Source organism: Aegilops tauschii, chromosome 6 (assembly GCF_002575655.3).
Source record: "Aegilops tauschii subsp. strangulata cultivar AL8/78 chromosome 6, Aet v6.0, whole genome shotgun sequence".
NCBI lineage: Eukaryota > Viridiplantae > Streptophyta > Magnoliopsida > Poales > Poaceae > Aegilops > Aegilops tauschii.
Window position 1 is genome coordinate 407,053,082 of NC_053040.3, and position 13,808 is coordinate 407,066,889.

At 48.9% G+C, this 13,808-nt stretch overlaps 1 pseudogene; it reads right to left on the reverse strand.

Moving 5' to 3' along the window:
* LOC141026122 (uncharacterized) overlaps positions 1-13,808 on the reverse strand; it is a 159,212-nt pseudogene that overhangs the window by 14,651 nt on the left and 130,753 nt on the right.

The window sequence follows — 13,808 nt, forward strand, 5'->3', positions numbered from 1 at the left end:
AATGTCATTGTCAGGTAGCAGAAAGCTCCAAACGGTGTGATGAAGGCAGTCTTTAGGCGGTCAGCCGGGTCCAACTTGATCTGGTGGTACCCGGAGTATGCATCCAAAAAACTTAACAGCTCTCATCCGGCTGTAGAGTCTATCACTTGGTCAATCCGTGGCAGAGCAAACGGATCTTTTGGGCAGGCCTTGTTCAAACTCGTGTAGTCTATACACATACGCCACTTGTTATTCTTCTTCAGAACCAGAACTGGGTTGGCGAGCCATTCTGGAAAGAAAACCTCCATGATGAAGCCGGCGGCAAGGAGCCGGGCTATCTCTTCTCCCACGATTCTTCGCTTCTCTTCTGATAGTCGGCGGAGGGGTTGCTTGACCGGCTTCGCATCAGCTCGGACATGTAATTTGTGCTTGGCGAAATCCTTCGGGACACCCGGCATATCCTTTGGCGACCATGCGAAGATGTCTCGATTCTCACGGAGGAAGTCGACGAGCTCGCCTTCCTATTTGCTGTCCAAGTTCGCCCCAATCACAGCGAACCTCTCCGGGTTCTCTGGGTCCAGAGGTATCTTCTTCGTCTCTTTGGCAGGCTGGAAGGAGCCCTGCGCGTCACAATCCTTGGGGTTGGGGGACAAGGCCGGCTGCTTGCCGGCCATGGCCACAACCCGTTCCAACATCTTCTTCTCTTCTGCCACCACGAGGGACTCGGCCAGCCGGCTGCTGGCCATGGCACACTCGATGGACTTCTTGTAGTCGCCGGCTACCGTGATGATCCCCTTCAAGCTCGGCATCTTCATCTTCAGGTAGGCGTAGTGGGGCACAACCATGAACTTGGCCAAAGCAGGTCGGCCAAGCAGTGCATGATAGGGGCTCTCCAAATCCACTACCTCGAACTATATTGCTTCCCGGCGAAAATGATCTTTGTCTCCAAAGAGAACATCCATTTTGATCTTGCCGATTGGAGAGCAAGATAGGCCGGGTACGATACCATGGAAGACGGTGCGGCTCGGCATGAGCTACTTCGCTTTGATGTTCAGCTTGTCCATGGTGTCGCGGTACAGTATGTTGATACTGCTTCCGCCGTCTATCAGGACGCGGGAAAATCTGGCAGCTCGCCTCTCCATCGCAAGGGTGACGTCCAAGACCATAGCATAGGAGCCGGGCGAAGGCATCACCTCCGGGTGGTCGGCCTGGCTCCAGCTGATTGGCTTTTCCGACCAGTGCATGAACTCGGCGGTGCTAGAGGCGACTGCGTTTACTTCTTGGTGCTGCCGGCGTCGGCTGCGCTTATCGTCGGCTTGACTCGTGAAGACGACGTAGGCGGCGTGCTCTTCGGGGAATTCGTCTTGGATGGCGCCGACTGCCGGCCGGGCCGCCGGCTGCTGGGGAGCTGGAGGCGGCGGGCCGGGAGGCGGAGGCGGCACCATCCCTTCGCCCTTGGTGATGCGGGTGAGCCAGTGGCACTTCCGCGTTGTATGGTTGGATGGCTTCGCGCCGCTGTGGAACTTGCAGGGAGCATCGAGTGCTTGCTCGTAGGAGAAAGACGGCTGCCAAGGTGGCCGGCCACCCTTCTTCTTGGGAGTGGGCCGCTCTTCGGGCTGCTCGTCTTCAATTGTGGCCACCTGCCGACTGGAGGAGGTCGGCATGGGGCCTTTGCGCTTGTGGTCGTTCTGGTAGGGGCGCCGGTTAGGGTCGCCAGCCGGCGTCTTGGGAGCCGGAGCAACTACTTTTCCCGAGGCGTCCACTCGGAGCTCGGTCTTCATTGAGGAGTCGGCGGTGGCATACTTGTCAGCGATGACTAGTAGCTCGTCGAGGGTAGCCGGCTCGTCGCAGAGGAGTCAGTGCTTGAGGAGGGTGCCCTTTCGGCACCCGGCAGTGAAGTACTCGATGGCCTGGACCTCGTGCACTCCCTCGCAGGAGTTACGGAGCTCGGCCCATCGCGTGAGGTAATCGCGGGTTGACTCGTTGGGCCCCTGGACGCAGAGGGAGAGCTGGCGAGGCTTGGGAGGCCGCTTGTAGGTGCTAGTGAAGTTACGGACGAATACTTCGGTGAAGTCCAGCCAACTGTTGATGCTGTAGGGCTTGAGGCTGTTGAGCCACGTGCGCGCCGTGCCCTGCAGCATCAGGGGGACGTACTTCACGGCGACGCGCCGATTGCCGTTGGCGATGCTGACGGCCGTGGAGTAGTCGATGAGCCAATGTTCCGGCTTCACCGAGCCGTTGTACTTGGGCGTATCTCTGGGGAGCGAGAACCCTTTAGGGAAGGGTTCATCGCGGATGCAGGGGCCAAAGCATGGCGGGCCGACATCGTCTTCTTCTTCTAACGCCAAGGACCGAGCAAGGCGGTCGATCCTGTGGCGGGCGTCGTTCTCGCCGACTCCTTCTCGGCGACCGAGTCGGTCGCCAAGAGTCAGATGCGTGACAGGCGACGGAGTAAGGCGTCTTTCTCTTCGAGGCGGGGGAGGAGGCAGGTTTCCTTGGTGCTCTACAGCTCGAGGGCGGCCATCCGCGTCGCGCTCGATGGTGATGCGAGTCCGGCTGCGGCTGGCAGCCGGCTCCTTGTCTTTCTTCTGGCGTGCGCCGCTCGTAGTCGGCGAGCGGGACGTCGCGGCGTGTTCCCTGCGCGGGGGATGACTATCAGCACGGGCGCCGGCTTCGTGCCGTTCTGCAGCCGCGTCGATCAGCTGCTGGATCCGTCTTGCCATGTAGGGGAGCTCGTCGGCTCCCAGCCCATTGAGCTCTTCTGCGGCCGCCTGAGCGGCTCGCAGATTCTCGAGCGGGGTGGCGTAGACGGGGCGATCTGCGCCCAGCATGCTGGCAACGGCTGCGCCGCGCTTCTGGACGAAGCCGGCTTGGCTTGGGCCGCTAGGCGGCGGCGTGCCGAAGGCGGCGCGGTCGACTTCGCGCTGGTGGGCCTCGGTGAGGCGCCTCATCGAGGCTATCTTCTTGCCCTCCGCGATGAGGGCAAGGCGGCGTGCCTCTAGGGTCTCGGCGTCGGCGTCGGCCGGGATGGGGACGGAGAGGTCGTGCATCGCCGCTTGCTGAGCGTCGCGGGCGTTCTCGCCCGAGTTGGAGACGTGGCTGATGACCAGCACTTTAGTGACAGCGCTGCTGCCGCTGTCAGCCCGAGGGAGGGGGTCGTCGAAGACCACCACGTCGGAGGGGTAGGCGTCGAGCGACGCGGTGTCGAAGTCGATGAGCATCGGGTCGGTGGAGCCGACGGACTCCACATCCGCAGCAGGCTCGCTGGAGACGTGAAGTTGGTCGAGGAGGCTGACGAGACAACTCTCGGGGTAGTCGGTGCCTGCGTCGGACGCAGGCTCATCGGAGATGCGAGTCTCGCCGAGCAGATCGGCGAGGCGGCTCGCTGCGCAGGCGTCGTCGACGCCTTGCAGCGCGTCGAGGCAAACGCCATCGGGCGCAGCAGGCTGGCTGCGCTCGCGGGGGAGGAAGAGGGTTCCCGTCCAGAACAGGTCTCCGGACGACGGTGCACCTGGCCCCACGGTGGGCGCCAAATGTCGGGTGGTTGGTGCGACATATGCCAAGGGATGGCTTATCATTGTGGGAGCCAATAAAACGTCGCCGGTGCCTGGAAACGGGATGAGGCGAAGACATGCACGCCGGCGAATCTTACCCAGGTTCGGGGCTCTCCGTGGAGATAACACCCCTAGTCCTGCTCTGCGGGGTCTCCGCATGATCACTAGATCGGTAAAAGGTAGCTACAATCGCTCCTAGAGCTGTTGAGATCAAGGGAGAAGAAGAACAAGGCTAGCTCTTGCTTCTCTCTATCTATGGTGGGTGTGCTATGCTTAGAAGGCAGCTCTATGCTCGGAGGCCAACTATGCTTGGGTGCCAACCCTTTGCATGGGTGCTCCGGGGGGTTTATATAGGCCTACCCCCCGGGGGTACAATGGTAATCCGGCTGGGCTCTGGCCCCAGCCGTCAGTGCCTACGCTCGCCGGCTTCTCCGCCGGCTGCTGGGTCCCGCTGGCTGGTGGGTCCCGCCGGCTGCCGGCTACTCGGTCGACAGGCCGGCCCCACTGCATAGGGTCTTGTCGGCGGCTGCTTACTGTAGCCTCGCCTGTGATGACGAGGGCTTTGCCGAGGCAAGCGTGGCTACAGTGGGCCGCCTCGGGGGCTATCACTGTAGCCTTACCTCGTCTTGTCTCCTTAATGGGACTCCTGCTTCGAGGAAGGGAGTAGCCGGCTTCTGGAGGCCGGCTACACTCTTGGCCGACTAGGAAAGGCCGGGCCGCCTTCACGCCTCTCTCTGGCCGAAGGGGCCCGCCGCCCACGGGCCGTACGGGAGTCGGTCGTGGGTGACGTCGAGGCCAACATGGCTACAGTGCCGAGCTGCACGGGAGACGTCCGTCCCGTACGGCCTCCTGTAGCCATGCCCGCCTCGGGCTTCAGGGGTAGTAGGCCGCACTGTGGCCACACCCCGTCACGTCGCCGTTATGTGGGAGTGGTTTGGAGTGGTTGTGGTCTTGGCCGGCTGCTAGGAGTCGGCGTCCTTCTTGGCCGGCTTCTTGGAGTCGGACACCCCATAGTCGTCCTGGGGAGGAGTTGGTGAGGCTGGGTCGCCTTCCAGGAGTCGGCTTTAGTGGTAGCCGGCCAGGGAAGGCGGCCCATTGCTCGGAGTGCTTGGAGGCCCGAAGGCCTGATAATTTTTTCATAAGAACCAGGGGCAGTCGGTTAGGCTACCCGTGGCCATTTACTCCGACATCTTCTTTAAGATATCCATTAAGGAATGCAGTTTTGACATCCATTTGCCAGACTTCATAATCGTAAAATGCGGCAATTGCTAACATGATTTGGACGGACTTAAGCATCGCTATGCGTGAAAAAGTCTCATCGTAGTCAATCCCTTGAACTTGTCAAAAACCTTTTGCGACAAGTTGAGCTTTGTAGACAGTAACATTACCATCAGCGTCAGTCTTCTTCTTGAAGATCCATTTATTTTCTATGGTTTGCCGATCATCGGGCAAGTCCACCAAAGTCCATACTTTGTTCTCATACATGGATCCTATCTCAGATTTCATGGCCTCAAGCCATCTATCGGAATCTGGGCTCATCATAGCTTCTTCATAGTTCGTAGGTTCGCCTTGGCCTAGTAACATGACTTCCAAGACAGGATTACCGTACCACTATGGTGTGGATCGTGCTCTGGTTGACCTACGAAGTTCACTAGTAACTTGATCTGAAGTTTCATGATCATCATTAGCTTCCTCTCTAGTTGGTGTAGACATCACGGGAACGGTTTTCTCTGATGTGCTACCTTCCAATTCGAGAGAAGGTACAACTACCTTATCAAGTCCTACTTTCCTCCCACTCGCTTCTTTCGAGAGAAACTCCTTCTCTAGAAAGGACCCATTCTAAGCAACAAAGATCTTGCCTTCGGATATGTGGTAGAAAGTGTACCCAATAGTTTCTTTAGGGTATCCTATGAAGACGCACTTCTCTGATTTAGGTTCGAGCTTATCAGGCTGAAGCCTTTTGAAATAAGCATCGCATCCCCACATTTTAAGAAACGATAGCTTGGGTTTCTTGCCAAACCATAGTTCATATGGTATCGTCTCAACGGATTTAGACGGTGCCCTATTTAACGTGAATGCAGCTATCTCTAATGCATAACCCCAAAACGATTGTGGTAAATTGGTAAGAGACATCATAGAATGCACCATATCTAATAAAGTAAGGTTACGACGTTCGGACACACCATTACACTGTGGTGTTCCAGGTGACGTGAGTTGTGAAACAATTCCACATTGTTTTAAATGAAGGCCAAACTCGTAACTCAAATATTCGCCTCCGCGATTAGATCGTAGAAACTTTATTTTCTTGTTACGATGATTCTCCACTTCACTCTGAAATTCTTTGAACTTTTCAAATGTTTCAGACTTGTGTTTCATTAAGTAGATATACCCATATCTGCTTAAATCATGTATGGAGGTCAGAAAATAACGATACCCGCAGCATGCTTCAACACTCATCGGATCGCATACATCGGTATGTATTATTTCCAATAAGTCATTAGGTCACTCCATTGTTCCGGAGAACGGAGTTTTAGTCATCTTGCCCATGAGGCATGGTTCGCAAGTATCAAATGATTCGTAATCAAGTGACTCCAAAAGTCCATCTGCATGGAGTTTCTTCTTGCGCTTTACACCAATATGACCTAAACGGTAGTGCCACAAGTATGTTGCACTATCATCATCAACTTTGCATCTTTTGGTTCAATATTATGAATATGTGTATCACTACAATCGAGATTCAATAAGAATTGACCACACTTCAAGGATGCATGACCATAAAAGATATTATTCATATAAATAGAACAACTATTATTCTCTGACTTAAATGAATAACCGTCTGGCAATAAACAAGATCCAGATATAACGTTCATGCTCAACGCGGGCACCAAATAACAATTATTGAGGTCCAAAACTAATCCCGAAGGTAAATGTAGAGATAGGGTGCCGACGGCGATCACATCGACCTGGGAACCATTTCCGACGCGCATCGTCACCTCGTCCTTAACCAATCTTCGTTTATTCCGCAGCTCCTATTTCGAGTTACAAACATGGACAACCGAACTAGTATCAAATACCCAGGCGCTACTACAAGCATTAGTAAGGAACACATCAATTACATGTATATCAAATATACCTTTGTTCACTTTGCCATCCTTCTTACCCACCAAATACTTGGGGCAGTAACGCTTCCAGGGACCACTTCCTTTGCAGTAGAAGCACTCAGTTTCAGGCTAGGTCCAGCTTTGGGTTTCTTCCCGGGAGTGGCAACTTGCTTGCCATTCTTCTTGAAGTTCCCTTTCTTTCCTTGGCCTTTTTTCTTGAAACTAGTGGTCTTGTTAACCATCAACACTTGATGCTCCTTCTTAATGTCTACCTCCGTTGCCTTAAGCATTGCAAAGAGCTCAGGAATTGTTTTATTCATCCCTTGCATATTATAGTTCACCACGAAGCCTTTGTAGCTTCGTGGCAGTGATTGAAGAACTCTGTCAATAACACTATCAACTGGAAGTTCAACTCCCAGCTGAGTCAAGTGGTTATGATACCCCAGACATTTTGAGTATGTGTTCACTGACAGAATTGTTCTCCTCCATCTTGCAGCTATAGAACTTGTTGGATACTTCATATCTCTCAACCTGGGCATTTGCTTGAAATATTAACTTCAACTCTTGGAACATATCATATGCTCCATGACATTCAAAACGTCCTTGAAATCCCGGTTCTAAGCCGTAAAGTATGGCACACTGAACTATTGAGTAGTCATCAGATCGAGCTTGCCAGACGTTCATAACATCTGCATCAGCTCCTGCAGCAGGTCTGTCACCTATCGGTGCATCAAGGACATAATTCTTCTATTTAGCAATGAAGATAATCCTCAAGTTATGGACCCAGTCCATGTAGTTGCTACCATCATATTTCAACTTAGCTTTCTCTAGGAACGCATTAAAATTCAGGGGAACGGTAGCTCGGGCCATTGATCTACAACATAGATATGCAAAACTATAAGACTAAGTTCATGATAAATTGAGTTCAATTAATAAAATTACTAATGAACTCCCACTTAAATAAGCATCCCTCAATTTATATAAGTGATGCATGATCCAAATCAACTAACCCATGACCGATCATCACATGAGATGGGGTAGTCTTCAATGGTGAACATCTCTATGTTGATCATATCTACTATATGACTCATGTTCGACCTTTCGGTCTCCAGTGTTCCGAGACCATGTCTGTACATGCTAGGCTCGTCAAGTTTAACCCAAGTGTTCTGCTTGTGTAAAACTGGCTTACACCCATTGTATGTGAATGTAGAGTCTATCACACCCGATCATCACGAGGTGCTTCGAAACGACAAACTTTAGCAACGGTGCATACTCGAGGAGAACACTTTTATCTTGAAATTGTGTGAAGGGATCATCTTATATTGCTACCATCGTTCTAAGCAAAATAAGATGCATAAAAGATAAATATCACATGCAATCAAAATATGTGACATGATATGGCCATCATCATCTTGTGCTTTTGATCTCCATCTCCAAAGCATTGTCATGGTCTCCATCATCACCGGCTTGACACCTTGATCTCCATCGTTGCATTGTTGTCGTCTCGCCAACTATTGCTTCTACAACTATTGCTAACACATAGCGATAAAGTAAAGTAATTACATGGCGTTTGCATTTCATACAATAAAGAGACAACCATAGGGTTCCTGCCGGTTGCCGATAATTTACAAAACATGATCATCTCATACAACAACGTATATCACATCATGTCTTGACCATATCACATCACAACATGCCCTGCAAAGACAAGTTAGACGTCCTCTACTTTGTTGTTGCAAGTTTTACGTGGCTGCTACGGGCTTCTAGAAAGAACTGTTCTTACCTACGGCAAAAACCACAATGGTGATTTATCAAGTTTTCTGTTTTAACCTTCTTCAAGGATCGGCCGTAGTCAAATTTGATTCAACTAAAGTAGGAGAAACAGACACCCGCCAGCCACCTTTATGCAAAACTAGTTGCATGTCTGTTGGTGGAACCGGTCTCATGTACGTGGACATGTAAGGTTGGTCCGGGCCGCTTCATCTTACAATACCGCCGAATCAAAATAAGACGTTGGTGGTAAGCAGTATGACTATCACCGCCCACAACTCTTTGTGTTCTACTCGTGCATATCATCTACGCATAGACCTGGCTCGGATGCCACTGTTGGGAAACGTTGCATGGAAAACAAAAAAATTCTACACACACGCAGGATCTATCCATGGAGATGCATAGCAACGAGAGGGGAAGATTTTGTCTATGTACCCTCGTAGACCGTCAGCGAAAGCGTTTAATAACGCGGTTGATGTAGTCGAACTTCTTCGCGCTCCAACCGATCAAGTACCGAACGTACGACACCTCCGCGTTCAGCACACGTTCAGCTCGGCGACATCCTCCGCCTTCTTGATCCATCAAGACGGCGAGGTAGTGGATGAGTTCCGACAGCACGACGGCGTGGTGACGGTGACGATGATGCTATCTCCGCAGGGCTTCGCCTAAGCACTACAAAAATATGACTGTGGGTGTAAACGGTGGAGGGGGCGCCGCACATGGCTAAGACAATGTTGTGTTGTGCTAGCCGCCCCCCTCCGACATATATATAGGTGGGGGAGGGAGTAGCAGCCAAGGGGGCACCCCAAGTAGGAGGAATCCTACTTGGGGTCTCTCCCAAGCCGCCCCTTCCTTTTTAGGTGAGCGGGTAAAGGCAGGAGAGGGAGGCGCCCCCCCCCCTTTCCTTTCTCCCATGAGAAGGGGAAGGCAGGAGGGGCTAGCCCTCCCCCATTTCCTTCCTTAGGACCGGTCGGCCAGGGAGAGGGGCGCACCAGCCCCCTATGGGCTGGTATGTCCCTCCCTTGGCCCATTAGGCCCATACACCTACCGGGGGTGCCCGGAACTGCTACTTCTTAAGCTTGCGTTGGTTTTTCCCTTGAAGAGGAAAGGGTGGTGCAGCACAGTAGAGATAAGTATTTCCCTCAGTTAAGAACCAAGGTATCAATCTAGTAGGTGAAACGCACAAGTCCCCAATAGATGCACCTACACAAACAATCAAACACTTGCACCCCAACGCGATAAAGGGGTTGTCAATCCCTTCACGGTCACTTGCAAAGGTGAGATCTGATAGAGATAGATGTAAAAGATTACTATAACGTAAAATAAAGTAAATATAAATAAAGTGCAGAAAGGTATTTTTGGTATTTTTAATATATAGATCTGAAAATATAATGAGGAAAATAGACCCGGGTGCCATAGGTTTCACTAGAGGCTTCTCTCTTGAAGGCAAATAATACGGTGGGTAAAAAAATTACTGTCGAGCAATTGATAGAAAAATGCAAAGTTATGACAATACCCAAGGCAATGATTATGAAATATAGGCATCACATTCGTATCAAGTAGACCGAAACGATTCTGCATCTACTACTATTACTCTACACATCGACCGACTCCTGCCTGCATCTAGAGTATTAAGTTCATAAGAACAGAGTAACGCATTAAGTAAGATGACATGATGTAGCGGGATAAACTCAAGCAATATGATGAAAACCCCATCTTGTTATCCCCAATGGAAACAAAGCAATACATGTCTCGCTACCACTACTATGTCATTGGGTGAAATCACTGATAACCCACAAGTATAGGGGATCGCAACAGTTTTCAAGGGTAGAGTATTCAACCCAAATTTATTGATTTGACACAAGGGGAGCCAAAGAATACTCTCAAGTATTAGCAGTTGAGTTGTCAATTCAACCGCACCTGGATAACTTAGTATCTGCAGCAAAGTGTTTAGCAGCAAAGTAATATGGAAGTAATGGTAACGGTGGCAAAAGTAACAATAGCAGTTTTGTAGTGATTGTAACAATGGCAACGGTAAAGTAAATAAGCGAAGTACAATATGTGAAAAGCTCGTAGGCATTGGATCGGTGATGGAGAATTATGCCGGATGCGATTATTCATGCAACAGTTATAACATAGGGTGACACAGAACTAGCTCCAATTCATCAATGTAATGTATGCATGTATTCCGACTATAGTCATACGTGCTTATGGAAAAGAACTTGCATGACATCTTTTGTCCTACCCTCCCGTGGCAGCGGGGTCCTAATGGAAACTAAGGGATATTAAGGCCTCCTTTTAATAGAGTACCGGACCAAAGCATTAACACATAGTGAATACATGAACTCCTCAAACTACGGTCATCACCGGGAGTGGTCCCGATTATTGTCACTTCGGGGTTGTCGGATCATAACACATAGTAGGTGACTATAGACTTGCAAGATAGGATCAAGAACTCACATATATTCATGAAAACATAATAGGTTCAGATCTGAAATCATGGCACTCGGGCCCTAGTGACAAGCATTAAGCATAGCAAAGTCATAGCAACATCAATCTCAGAACATAGTGGATACTAGGGATCAAACCCTAACAAAACTAACTCGATTACATGATAAATCTCATCCAACCCATCACCGTCCAGCAAGCCTACGATGGAATTACTCACGCACGGCGGTGAGCATCATGAAATTGGTGATGGAGGATGGTTGATGATGATGATGGCGACGGATTCCCCTCTCCGGAGCCCCGAACGGACTCTAGATCAGCCCCCCGAGAGAGATTAGGGCTTGGCAGCGGCTCCGTATTGTAAAACGCGATGAATCCTTCTCTCTGATTTTTTTCTCCCCGAACGTGAATATATAGAGTTGGAGTTGAGGTCGGTGGAGCTCCAGGGGGCCCACGAGGCAGGGGGCGCGCCCCCCACCCTTGTGGACAGGGCGTGGGCCCCCTGGCCTTGATTCTTTTGCCAGTATTTTTTATTAATTCCAAAATAATTATCCGTTGATTTTCAGGTCATTCCGAGAACTTTTATTTCTGCACAAAAATAACACCATGGCAATTCCGCTGAAAACAGCGTCAGTCCAGGTTAGTTCCATTCAAATCATGCAAGTTAGAGTCCAGAACAAGGGCAAAAGTGTTTGGAAAAGTAGATACGACGGAGACGTATCAACTCCCCCAAGCTTAAACCTTTGCTTGTCCTCAAGCAATTCAGTTGATAAACTAAAAGTGACAAAGAAAAACTTTTACAAACTCGGTTTGCTCTTGTTGTTGTAAATATGTAAAGCCAGCATTCAAGTTTTCAGCAAAGATTATGAACTAACCATATTCATAATAACACTTAGGTATCATGTTTACTCATGTCAATGGCATAATCAACTAGCGAGCAATAATAATAAATCTCGGATGAAAAAACTTTCTCAAAACAATCATGATATGATATAACAAAATGGTATCTCTCTAGCCCTTTCTGAGACCGCAAAACATAAATACAGAGCACCTTTAAAGATCAAGGACTGACTAAACATTGTAATTCATGGTAAAAGAGATCTAGTCATAGTCATACTCAATATAAATTAATAGTAATGGATGCAAATGACAGCGGTGCTCTCCAGCCGGTGCTTTTTAATAAGAGGGTGATGACTCAACATAAAAGTAAATAGAAGGGCCCTTCGCAGAGGGAGGAAGGGATTTGTAGAGGTGCCAGAGCTCGGTTTTGAAATAGAGACAAATAATATTTTGAGCGGCATACTTTCATTGTCAACATAACAACCGAGAGATCTCGATATCTTCCATGCTACTCACATTATAGGCGGTTCCCAAACAGAATGGTAAAGTTTATACTCCCCCTCCACCAACAAGCATCAATCCATGGCTTGCTCGAAACAACGAGTGCCTCCAACTAACAAGAGTCCCAGGGGAGTTTTGTTTGCAATTATTTTGATTTGATTTGCATAAAGCATGGGACTGGGCATCCCGGTGACCAGCCATTTTCTCGTGAGTGAGGAGCGGAGTCCACTCCTCTTGAGAATAACCCGCCTAGCATGGAAGATACAGACAGCCCTAGTTGATACATGAGCTATTCGAGCATACAAAACAGAATTTCATTTGAAGGTTTGGAGTTTGGCACATACAAATTTACTTGGAACGGCAGGTAGATACCGCATATAGGAAGGTATGGTGGACTCATATGGAATAACTTTGGGGTTTATGGAAGTGGATGCACAAGCAGTATTCCCGATTAGTACAAGTGAAGGCTAGAAAAAGACTGGGAAGCGACCAACTAGAGAGCGACAACAGTCATGAACATGCATTAAAATTAATAAACATTGAGTGCAAGCATGAGTAGGATATAATCCACCATGTACATAAATATCGTGGAGGCTATGTTGATTTTGTTTCAACTACATGTGTGAACATGTGCCAAGTCAAGTCACTCGAATCATTCAAAGGAGGATACCACCCTATCATACCACATCACAACCATTCTAATAGCATGTTGGCGCGTGAGGTAAACCATTATAAACTCCTAGCAAATTAAGCATGGCATGAGCAACTATAATCTCTAATTGTCATTGCAAACATGTTTATTCATAATAGGCTGAATCAGGAACGATGAACTAATCATATTTCCAAAAACAAGAGAGGTCGAGTTCATACCAGCTTCTCTCATCTCAATCAGTCCATCATATATCGTCATTATTGCCTTTCACTTGCACGACCGAATGATGTGAATAATAATAATAGTGCACGTGCATTGGACTAAGCTGGAATCTGCGAGCATTCAATAAACAGGAGAAGACAAGGCAAAACGGGCTCTTGGTTAAATCAACAATAATGCATATAAGAGCCACTTTAACAATTTCATTATGGTCTTCTCCTCTCGACCCCCAAAGAAAAGAAAAGAAATAAAACTATTTACACGGGAAAGCTCCCAACAAGCAAAAGAAGAACAGGAAATCTTTTTGGGTTTTCTTTTTAATTACTACTACAAGCATGGAAAGTAAACTAGCTAAAAGCTACAACTAATTTTTTTTTCTTAAGGTTTTTCAAACACACAAGAAGAAAAAATAAAAAAGGAAAAATAAACTAGCATGGATATTACAGTGAAAAAGTATGAGCACCGACAACTAGCATGAGTGTGTGAACATAAATGTAATGTCGGTGAGAAATACGTACTCCCCCAAGCTTAGGCTTTTGGCCTAAGTTGGTCTATTGCCACGGCTGGCCTGGCGGATATCCAAAGTTGTAGTTGGGGTCATACTGAGATGCAGCGGCTATCGCATCATGGGGTTGGTGCTTGGAGGCAAGCTGTCTCAGTTCTCCACTCGTACTCGTTCGCCTCCTCCCTAGTTATAACATGTCTCCCTTTTGCCTGAAAGTCAAAGAAAGTAGGAGCAGGGAG